Here is a 12,245-nt window from a genome sequence, read left to right on the forward strand (position 1 = left end):
CCCAGTGCTGGGATGTAGCTCCAGGACTGGGAGGTGGTGTGGGGGCTTCCCACCAGTGCAGGGGCCCAAGCCTGGGTGGGGACACCCACAACTGAACCTGCCCTGGGTGTCCCAGTGCCAGCCCAGTTCCCGCAGTGCCAGCCCAGCAGGGATGCCCGGAGCCAGGCTTAGCCTCCGTGGTGCCTTCTGACTGCCATAACCCAACGCCTCCCCGGTCACCCCGCGCTGGCAGCAGCTCCCAGCCCCTCTGGCTCACTCGAGACCCCCCCCCAGCCCAGGGCCACCCCATCTCCCAGCCCAGGACGGAGCATCCCCAGCCAGGTGAACCCTGTGGGGACCCCCTGGGTGCCAGAGCTGGGGGTCCCGGGCTCTGTGGGCACCAAGCACGTGGGGATGGGGACCCCCCCGGCACCACCCAGTGGAGGGGCGAGGCAGAGGCTGGCAGCGGATTATTTCTGGATCGGAAGTTACCCACCACTGTGTCTCTTTATTTTTTTTTTTTCTTAAATAAAAGACTAGAAAAGAAAAAAACAATGAAACAAAAAACCTGAAACTAAAAGGCACTGCAGCACTGTGATGGGCCGTACCTCTGCCGTGCTGCCCAGGGTGGGCTTGGGGTCAGCCCTGGTGGGTGCAGGGTCTGCTGGGGAGGGGGGGACACTGCCGGGGTCCTGGGGGCATGGCTCGGCTTTGATCCCCACCTAAGGGGGGGTCAAAGCTGTGGATTTGGGACTCCCTCCTCCAAAATCCTCCCCTCTTGGGTAGTGTGATCAAAGGCCGGTGGGCAGGGACCAGGCGATGCTGCAGCCCCGTCCTCGCTGGCCCCCGTGCCTCAGTTTCCCTGGCAGGCAGGCGGCAGCCCGTGGTGCTGTGCAGGGTTTCAAAAGCCTCTTTGAAGAGTTTATCAGTTTGGGGCTATGAAAATTTCTCCCTTGAGCGGCCTTAAAACTTACCTGATAACTCTATGCTGATTATATATATATATATACATATATATAGGGGAATTGAGATGTGCTCGAGGGCCAGGCAGCTGCTGCAGGTAGGTTTTACGGTGCCCCGTTATCTAAAGGACCCAGGTCTGGCTGAACGAGCTGCTGAGCTGATAGCGGCTCCGAGCAGTAAAATTAATACAGCTGCTTTCCCTGCTTGGAACTGCCAAACCTCCTCGTTAAATTAACATATATGAATATTTGTTTAAAAAGAAAAAAAAAAGGAAGAAAAGAAGAGGTGGGAAAGGTAAGAAAAGTGTATAATAAAATTTTATAATTGTAATAAGACACGGCAGCGCCTGACTCCTGGTCCGTGAGCGTGTCCTGGGGGCTGTGGAGGTGGAAGGCGGCGGAGAGGGGGGACACAGACCCGCAGGGGTCAGGGAGAGCTTGGCCGGGCTGGCCATGGCATGTGCCCAAGGCTGAGCCTCTGCCAGGTTTTGCCCCCCCCCTTTTTTTGGCTGCTTGCCCACTGCCTCCTCCTGACCAAGGGCTGACACCAAGCAGCAGCGGCACTTTTCCAGCCCATCACTTCCCATTTCAGCTGATGGATCCAGCTCGGGTCTCCAAGAGCCCTTGGGAGCAGCGCCCGTGGGCTGGGGGAGCCCGAGCTGCTTGTGGGGGCTGATGCCAGGATGGTGTCAGGGCAACGGTTGGACTCGATGATCCCAGAGGTCTCGTCCAACCTCACTGATTCTGTGATTCTGTGATGATGCTCTCGTGCATCCCAAGAGCTTGTCCTAAGAGCGGGTCTCCCCACCCAGGCACTGCACCCCTGCCAGCATCACTGCCTCCCCGCAGCCCCTGCGGACGGTGGGCGAGGGGCAGCTTCCCTTTTGAATGAAGGGAGCAAAAACTTCTATCGAGCTCTCTAGCTATTTATTGATATATAAATATGTATGTATTTATAGTCATACATATGTATATACTTTATACATACGTGTATATATGCATATATAATGTGTGTGCGTATATTTTATATATATATATATATATAAAAAGAAATATCTATATATAAAGAAATATATATATAGGATGTACGTGTGCAGCCCGTGCATGGACTAATGCGAAGGGCTTTGCTCAGGTGTGCATACGCACATACAGGCACTATAAATACTCTCGCCCCTGAGCATCTCTCACCAGCCCAGTCCTCCAACGGTCCCCCTGGGCATTAGGAGCACCAGGGAAGCAGCTCACCAACAATTTCTCTGGGCTCCTGCTGCCCTTGAAGCCCGTCAGCAAATGCATCAGGAGGCAGCAGGCAAACCACTGGCGACAAACCCCAGGAAAATGGGAACGCCGTGAAGGCTCCGGTGGAGTCTGACGGTGCCTGGTCCCTTCCCTGGCTGGTCCTCTTCACTCCTTCTGCTGCGGGTTTATTTTTTCCCATCAGGAATGATCAGCTGGGACATGGAATTAAAAAAAAAGACCCAAGAGAGCAGCTGGAGATGGTGCGATTTAGGCTGCAGCCCACCCTCGTGCTGGGGGCCGGTGGCACCCACTGGGACAGGCCACTGACCACCTGTGCCCCAGCACCCAGCTAGTCCAAAACCAGCACCTTCCCCCCCTTATTGCTTCAGATCCCATTAAATAACCCCCCACCAAACAGCCAAATCTCACTGAAGTAAAAAAGAAAAAGGAAAAAATAATTAAAAAGAAGCCGCTATTCCAGCTCCCTCGCGCTGGCCTCTGTTTATCCTCCTGTGCAGCCGGTTGCTATCTGCTCCCAGCAGGCTGGGACAAATTTGCATTTTAATGCAGCGCTGTGAGGCTGCACAAACCACCTGTGAGGAGGAGGCAGAGCCGGGGACGGGCACCCCTGCACCCCGATATCCCCCCGCTCCCAGAGGTATGCTTGGTCCCCCCCGATCCTGCTTTAAAAATCCCTTTTAAAAGTGATACACACTTAAAAAAAAAAAACCCAAACAATAAACCTCATAAAGCATCCAGCCCCCTCATGCAACAGAGAGCAATCAGGGAGCAAAGGACAGGGAAAAATAGGAATTTTTCCTATATTTCACCTCCGCTGAGGTCAGCCCCAGCCATGCCCCAGGCCTCCCCCTTCTTTTTCCTCCACCACCCCCCTCCATCATCTCCCCCATCATTTTCTCATGCCTTAAATTTTCTCTCAACTGTCAACAGCCACCAGGGCCGCTTTCCCCCAATCCCACCCCAGCACACCCCTGTTGTGCTCCCCTTTGAGATGCCTCCAGCCGCATCCCTGGCTCTGGCCCCATGATGGGACTTTTCAGCCCCCAAAACCCAAGGGGCTGCGCAGGACCCGATGGCTTTTCCATCCCTGCCCTCGCCCCATCATGCCACTGCCACCCTCCATAGTCCTGCTGCACGTCATGGGGATGGGAGGATATTCCCGACAGCGGGAGAGGTTTATTTTCCGGGAATACAAGGGACAAGAAGAGCTTCCCCGCAGCCATCTCCTCCGACCGGCTGGGGGGAAGTTTGCTGAAGGCAGGATCTGCGCGCTGTGTCCCCATCGCTGGTGACGTTAACTGGGCAGGATAATTACTTTGGTAATTGCAGCATTATTTCTGAGGGCTCTCGGCTGTGTTTTTACCTTCCCCAGACCAGCTGCGGGCTTCCTGAGTGGCCTCAGGGAGTGGGAAGCCCATCAGGTCCCAAACTTCTGGGGCTCCTCCTCAGCGCTGGGAAGCGGGTCCCCTCCTACCAACCGTGGGTGCCTCCGTGCTGCCAAAATATTCCAGGGGCCTTTCCCTGCCCTTTCCAGGAATTTCCTGTAGCTTCTCATAAATTCCCAGCTCCAGAGCTGCTTTGCTGCACACCTTGGATGACAGCTGGGTCAGCAGAGCGTCGAAACACCACAGCACCCAGGCCACGAGAAAAAGGGAAAGAAGGTTTGATTTTCCAGGAGTGCCTCAGTTTCCCAAACTGTCTGTGGCCCCAGGGCACTGGATGCCTCTTGAAGGCTGTCGGTGAGCAGCAGTGGGATGCTCTGCCTCGGCTGACATCTGCATGTCCAGAAATTAGCTGTAAATAAAATCAAAACACCCTTGGGTGACAGGAGGATGGAGCTCAGGGATGGAGCTGCTCCACCACGACCGGCTCCTATGGCACCAGGTCCCCCCGTGCTCCCAGCTCCCGCAGCTGCTCCCCCAAACCTGCTCTGGGCTTTCACTCAAGTGCCTCGGTAAGGATATTATCGAGATGGCAAGAGGAGAGGCAGAGCCCTTTTAACCGCCGTTGCATTTTCAATAAGCTTCACTGCTTCCCGTAAGGTAAAAACGCTCATTTTCATTCCACCGACTCAGCTCCGGGGGGAATAATTTCCCACAGTTCGCGTGGTGGGATCATGCCTGGCACGAAAGGCCCCAATTTCATTAGTTCATGGCTTTAAAGGCCACGAAAGAGCATCTTGCCTGACCTCCCGCGATGGCTCGGCCAACAGCACCCGTTACCCGGCCGTTGGGCTCGGCGCTGTGTCCCATTAAAGGGTTTCTCTCGGCCGTGACTGCAAACAGGGCTGTGAGGGCTCACGCCTGGCCAGGGCCCTTCGTTTTCCCCAGGAGAGGCTGAAGCACCTCCCAAATATTTGGCTTTTGAGGGTCAGCCCAGCATCTGGGGTCTCCACACTTCTGGGGTTAAAACACCGAGTGGTTTTTGCTGCCAGTCCAGGGAAAAAGAAGCCTTTTGGCCACGCAGGAAAAAAAAATCACAATCCTTGTGCCTTGCAAATTAGCTGGGTTATGGCTTTTTTTTTTCTTATCACTCTGCATCTTCATTGGGAATCCAAAGAAGGAACTGCTCCACAGGATGGGGACCTCCGTGGGGGGAGAAACCAGCTCAGCCTTGAGGGAAGAATGGTTTAAACTGGGAAGACCAGACTGGGGATGGAAACAGCGTCTCTGTCACGATCCCACACGACAGGGACAGGACGCAGAGCCCCGGTCCCTCAAACCTCCTCTGTGAAACGGCTTCATCCACCCGTGCCTCAGTTTACCTTGACACTAATATGTCCTTACCCCACAGGGAAGGCTGTGACTATGTGGGCTCAGGGCTGCAGTCTCAGATGCAGCCTAATCAATGAAATAATAATTCACCACTAAGTAATTAATATCACAGCCAATTTTCACACCCTCCCTGGATTTACAGGGTCTAATTCTGCCCTTTGCAAGACGCCGTTTAGGACAGTTAAAACTACGCCCACCTTAAAGCAAAGAAAATCCTTCCTTGGCCCAAACTTCCACCCAGCCCCAGCCCCAGTTTGTCAGCGGTGTTTACCAGGGAGCTGATGTCCCACCACACCAGGACGCTTTTGCCCGCCCCGACCTTGGCAGGGTTCAGGTCTTTTGGCTCCCTGCCCCTGTCCAAAGCGGTGGGTGCCCAGCTGGGGCCGTGCAAAGAGTAATTGAAGGCAGCATAGATCACACTAACGACGGCAAATCCAATTAGCCAAGGGTTAAGCACTCTGCTGATGAAAACCAGGGGTTCAAACTGCTGAGCCAGCAAAAGCTCGGCACCGATCAATGCTGCGTAAATAATATTGCCTGTTCGTGGGAGCCCATTTCTTTCTGTTTCAACAGTGAAATACATTTCGCCTGGCAGGATCTCGCTGAGCAGATTAATAAACATCACCCTGGTTTAGGTCTGGAAGGGGGGGTACATAGAGACGCCGCCTTTCCCGGCTCTCCCGCAAACACAGTTAAACAAAATGAGGGATAATTGCTGCTCACATTGTGCTGGCGGCTGCTGTCAAGGGGTCCTGGGATCACTTGCTGAATGAGGAGGATTCTCGGGGTTGTATCTGTAGTGGAGGGGGAAAAAATGCTGTTCCTAGATGGGTGTAAACCAACCACTGGTTTATGGAGTCCTCCAGGGAGCTCAAGAGAGGGGACGTGAGCTGGGAGACATGGAGAAGCACCCAGCAAGAGCTGGCCCCAGCTCACCTGCACCCATCATCACCTCTGCAAGGTCCATGAAGGGTCTGAGTCCCACTGTGGATTCTCTAGTGGCTGCTAAGGGTTGTGCCTCTTCTCCATGTGGGTTGTGCCTCTTTTCCATGTGGGTTGTGCCTCTTCTCCGTGTGGGTTGTGTCCCTTCTCCACGTGGGTTGTGTCCCTTCTCCATGTGGGTTGTGCCTCTTCTCCATGTGGGTTGTGCCTCTTCTCCATGTGGGTTGTGTCCCTTCTCCATGTGGGTTGTGCCTCTTCTCCGTGTGGGTTGTGCCTCTTCTCCATGTGGGTTGTGTCCCTTCTCCATGTGGGTTGTGCCTCTTCTCCGTGTGGGTTGTGTCCCTTCTCCATGTGGGTTGTGCCTCTTCTCCATGTGGGTTGTGTCTCTTCTCCATGTGCCCACCCATTCCCCCCCATATTGCTGATCCTAATTCCTCCAAGCCACTCTGGGCACTGACCAGGAGGTTCAGAAACATCTAAAAGCAGAGGCAGCTCCATGGGGAAATCAGTGCTTTCCCCTAAACTACCTCTCCCCACCCCAGCTGCCTACAGGGACCTGCTGAACACTGCTGCTGCTTCTCGGGATTAGGCTCAGTGAATTAGCCATTGGAAGGGGCTGCCCAGGGAGGTGGTGGAGTCCCCATCTCTGGAGGGGTTTAAGAAAAGACTGGACATGGCACTTAGTGCCCTGGTCTAGTTGCCATGGTGGTGTCAGGGCAACGGTTGGACTCGATGATCCCAGCGGGCTCTTCCAACCTGGTTGATTCTGTGATTCTGTGAATGCTGCCAGATAAATCAGCAGGGGCAAAAAACCCCACAACAAACCCCAAAGGGTGACTGCTTCCAAATAGTGATGCACAAAACTGGTCTGGAGGTGTGAGGAGCCAAAAGCTGACCAAGTGAATGCTCCCTGGAGGGGCAGAGGGGCCGGAGGCCATTGGGTACCATGGTGGTGTCACCCCAGGTGTTCCAGGCTGAGCACAGGGGCTTGAGGCTGAGCCTGCCCGGGCCAAATCACCTGCTCCAGTGAGGCTTTTCATAGCGCTCCCAGTCTGTGATTTCAGCTTCACAGGACATGGCTTGTAGCGTTAGATGAACAGGTAGGACCAGCCGGTGGCAGAGACGCTGCTGGGGGCTGGGGAAGGCATCGCCTTGGCTGGTTTGGGAGCGATGGGCGAGTTGCATCCCAAGAGTTTGCTCTGAGTCCCTTGGATTTGTCCCTGCTTCACCCGATTGCTCGTGGCTGAAACACCAAGACACTTCAGGAGAAAAATGATGGAAAAAACACATTAAAAAATAAAAATATTTCCTTTTGACATGTTTCCTTGGCTTGCAATAAGCTGCTTCAATCTTTTGATCTGAAGTTTCTTCCCCCCTGACATGTCCTTTGATTGCATTTATTTATTTTTTGCCTTAAAAAGCTGGAAATCAACCCAAGCCCTTTTGCTTTTGACTGGAACAGAGCAGGAGCACAGATGATGTCTTTGAAAAGTGATTTTTTTTTTTTTCCTGAACTGCTCCAGAACTGGGAAGAAGAAAAAAAAAAACAACCAAAACACAAACCCAAATAAATCTGTTGTTGGCACAGCTGAGAAGGAGACATTGAGCGTGTGGAGGTCTCTGAGGGGGTTGGCCTTGGCTCAGCTCTACCAACAGCTAGAGATGCCAAAATGCCTCCGACGAATGCTGGGGGGGTGCAGGAGCAGGGCCCTTGGGTGCTTGGCAGAGGGAGGATGGAGGAGCATCCTCGAAGCCAGAATGAAGCCCTCTGGCATGGAAATGATCCCGTCTGGGGGAGATTTCAAGGATTTGGTGTCTGAGCCTGGCTCGGAGGGACGCAGAGGCAGGGGGTCCTGCCTGGCATATCATGTAATAATAACATTGCTGTTGAGTTCTTCCTCTTCTCCCCAGAAAAACTGAGCCTTTGGGGATCTTTATAATTTGCATGCTTTTTTTTTGCGGAGGTATTTCCTTCAGGTGGTTTGCTGGGTTTTGGCTGGCCCCCAGCCCCCAGCCCTCTCTCCTGGCTGGGATTGCACCGGTGAGTATGAGCCCACATGAAAAGCATCGTACGTCATCTCCATTTCAGCTAGGCTAAACAGAAGTTCTGGGCTTGGAAAGCACTGGAGGTGTGAGAGAGACAAGCCAGGGCTTCCCAGGAGAGACGGCAACAAGTTCAGTGCCATTTCACCAAGAAATATCATTTCTTGTCCCACCACAGCTGATGGCATCACCTTGCCTAGAGGAAGGGTCTGTACATTGTGAGAGCAACCAGGGCACAAGCACCCTCCTGCACGTCTCTGCCCCCGTACAGCAGCTCCCAAACCCTTTTGAAAGCAGTTGAATCATTTCATTCCTGTGGTTTTAAAGCCAACTTTACTGTGTCTCTCAGGTGGCTGTTTTATAACCAGTTTATAACCAGTTTATTTTCTCTCTGCACTCAAAACGTTCACAATATGTTTCAAATCACTGCAGTACACACATTTGCCAGGTCCTCTCTCTATTACCTGATTTTTTATTTAGGCTTCACATTGCAGGTTATGATCAGGAGAGAGGTCTCCATCCATTAGCGTGGAAGCAAAGTCTCTCTGGGGCTGCTTTCCTGGGCTCTTATGGTTTGATTCCCAGCTACTGGCTGTGGTTGAAAAGATACCACCAAGAAAACCTGCCCTCCTTGTGCTTTTGGGTCTGGGGGATCTCTGGCTCTGAAGACCTGAGCTCCCTTCTGTGGGGTTATGAAGTTATTGGAAATTATTGCTAAAAACTACAGCCCCCAGCCCATGGTGCTAGGATGCTTTATCCTCCTCCTCGATGGCTCCGCAAACTGCTATTTGCCTAATGCAGTCAGGGAATGCTTCGTTTCATAGCTCACTGATGCAGAGATGGCAAATTTCCCCTGTAATCAGGTTGCTATTTCTTTTTTCCTTTCCCCCCAAAACCCCTCAGTGTTTCAAAAAAAGGTGTTTTTCCCAAAGACACAGGAGGCAAAGCCAGACAGGTGAGGTGGCATCGTGGGCTCTGAACCTTCCTCCCCAGCTGAGAGAGGGGAAACCTTTGAACCCAAGTGGATAAAGAAATGACACCGCTGGGGCACGGGGGGCTGTGCTACGCTTCCCACAAGTGCCCACGTCCATGAGTGTGGTTGTCGATCAGTGGTGGAAAAGTCCAGCTCCTTCCCCATTTCTGCCCCTCAGGACCCACCTCGGGTCTCCCCCGTCCCGCAGGCTCTGCAGATGCCCTGCCTGCCCACCCTGCGAAGCCCCTGGGTCCTGGCCTGAGCTCATGCTCTTTGCACCGGTAAATCTGGATTAAATCCTAATAGAGGGAGCAAAGACCCTCTTCCCCCTCCTGGACCATAACACACAAACCACTGCCCAGCCTCCATGGGGCTCAGAGATGTGTAACGCAACGCAGGACGGATCCAGGCTGGCTGTGGGGAGCTCCAGCCATTTTTCTTTCTTACTTTTTCCTCTCCTTCCCCCTTTCCCCCCACCCCCAGCACCATGTGATCTATAGCAAGATAACAGCTTCAATTGCTCCAAATTGCTTATTGAGGACTCGGTGGTAAATCAATGATTTTAAATGGGATCACAGAACAGCAATCCCAACAACAGTGGAACAAAAAAAATAAATTGAGCCAGTCAGCAGCGAGGAGAGGCGAAGCAGCCAGGCTGATTGCATTCAGGCTCTGGTGATGGGCACCAAAGCCATCAGCGTGGGATACAGGAGACAGGATCCAGCCGACCTGCTTGGAAACTTGCCTGGGTAAAGTCAAGCGAGGGACAAGCTTGCAAATGTCTGAGCGAGCTCCCCTTGCTTCTTTGTCCTGGGTGTTACAAGTAAAATTGGGATCAGCTCTTCAGCATCATGCCCAGGACAGGATCCACGGTGCTGGACTCCCAGATTGGCATGCAACTGTCCCTACAGCAAGGTCCTGCACTTCCTTACTTGGGGCAGGGAAACTGAGGCACGGGTGCGTGGACCCCCTGGGATCTGCCCATTGGGCTCCATGGCCACAAATTGGGCTAAAATCCCCCCACGTGTGCGTGTCCCTGCACACAGCCCACATCTCAGCCTGTGTTTGCAGACAAGGAGTAGGCAAGACCAAGTTCTCACCGAAGGCATTACTCATCCCCTCCAAATTTGATTTCTGGGTGAAAATATCCCCAGTCCTCTCAGAACAAACAGCTTGTTGGTCGCTACCAAAGCACATGAGTTATCACGTCCTTAAATAGCCATTTTCTTGCTTTTAAGTGCTCAGGTTCTCGCAGTGAGTTAGTGAGAGCAGAAATGCTGTCACTTAGCAACCTCCCCAGTTTGGAGGATGCGAAGGGAGGTGGTGAGGGGGGATTTTTTTTTTGTCTGTCTTCTGCTGGAATTTCCAACTCGGCTCGGTCCTGAGATTTCTGCGTGTGGGTCTGCAGGGCAAGACAAAAATGAAGATGCAGGCAAGCAAAAGCACCATTAGACATGTCAGTAAGTGGATGAATGAATGCTCTTCCCTTCAGGTTTTTCTCTCCCCCTTGATTAATGAATTTAATTTACTGTATTAACCACCATACCTTCATCTGCATGAACAAGGCAAGAAGTAGCCCTGCCTCAGCACAGGCCAAATAGAGATGCAATGGATGGATGGAGAGATGGACAGATGGGCTTTCTGTATGCATGGTGCTGCTCACAATGCCCCACCTGGCAGAAAACATGTCAGTTTGGTGGGTATCCCTCATGCCTTTCAGGGATGGGATGAAAGGACACCTACAAAATCACAGGACGAGTTTTCTGTTGCTCTCTGTGGTCATTTCCCACCTCTGCCACCCAAATCTGGAGCATCTCAGTCCATACAAGGCTGTAAAATAACTGGGAGAGAGTTGGATGCAACATGTCAAAACCCAAGAGCAGGCTCTGGAAAAGGTTGTGGTAGTTCTGGGGCTGTGCAGGTAAATTAACTTCAATCAGCTGCAGGGTGGGACAAAAAGCAGGTTATAAAAAGCATTTAGAGAGTGAGAGAGTCTTGCATGGGCACAGGGTGGGTTTGGGATGGGTTTCACCCAAGGAAAGAGGAGCTAGATGGAGTTCAAGACCCTTGGCTCTGGGATGAGCTCTTTCATGGGGTTCATGGGGTTCAGGTTAAAAGGGAGCGGGGATGAACGTCCCCAGGAGTCAAGGCTGAGGCTGTCACTGCAGCCCCAGGTGGGACACTTTGGCTCCTGCCCGAGCATCCCCAGACAGCACTACGGCACTGGCTGCTGTGCGGGTCCCCTTCCGACCCAGCCCGGTGGGAGATGGCTCAGCCCCGCTCCAAACGAGGTGTCTGAGACACAGCCCCCGTTCTGCTTTAATAGACCACTTATGAAATACAGCGAGCAAAATGCCACTGACCTTGCAAATCAGCTGGAACGGGCCCCACCATGCAGCGCCATCGGTGTCCATTATGCGGCTGGTAAAGAATGTTCTTAACAATTAATTGTTGGTTATTTCGGAGGCGAGAACTTGCCCATCACACACAATGTGCAATTAGCTGTATTTGAAAAGCTCTCTGCAGGGCTGGATTCAGCAAACTTGGCCCACCTTGAAGAGCAGTTAAGAGCATGCTTAACTCTAAGCAGGTCCTTTTGTCTCACTGACTCCAGATTAAGCATATCCCTGACTCTGTTGCTGATTCTACACTTGATACATCGACTGATCTGTTTAAAAATGTAACGTAGCACTGCTGACAGCTTAAGCTTCAGAGACCTGACCAAGAATAATTTTTATGAACAGAGATGGAGGCAAAATCTACCTCAGTTATAAGCTGACGTTAGAAGGTCGTCAGCTCTGCGGGTTTCATGGGTTGGCAGCATGTGGAGAGCTCAGCGTGGGCACATACGTGCTTCCTCGTGCAGCGTCACAACCTGGTTTGCAGTTTCCCTCATCTCCAGAGTGTTTTTTTTGCCCCCCAGGAACCTGGTGCTGGACCTTGAAGAGGGAACTGGAGGGACAGAAGAGGCAGTGGAGATCAGAGAGCGTCCTTGCGAGGTGCTGCGCCCACAGCAACTTCAATTCCCACCCAAAGGAAGATCCGGGATGGGAGGATTTAAGGATCAGCCTCGGTTCCTGCCGAGGCTGGAGGTTTTGCTGGTGTTCAAACAGGCTCCTTGCCTGTGACAGTGAGCAGGAGGGGTCCCACGTGGGTCCCCCCAAATCACGAGGGGAAAAGCCCCTTCTGCCGACCCTTGAGCTGCTGCCCACGTTGGGGACAAACTGAGCAAAGTCTCTCCTCACTTTGCTGCTCTCGCTGTCTGTAAATAGAGACAGCAGCCGTAAAAGTACCTTAGAGAGAAGGCAGTGG

This window comes from Nyctibius grandis, chromosome 18 (assembly GCF_013368605.1).
Source record: "Nyctibius grandis isolate bNycGra1 chromosome 18, bNycGra1.pri, whole genome shotgun sequence".
NCBI lineage: Eukaryota > Metazoa > Chordata > Aves > Nyctibiiformes > Nyctibiidae > Nyctibius > Nyctibius grandis.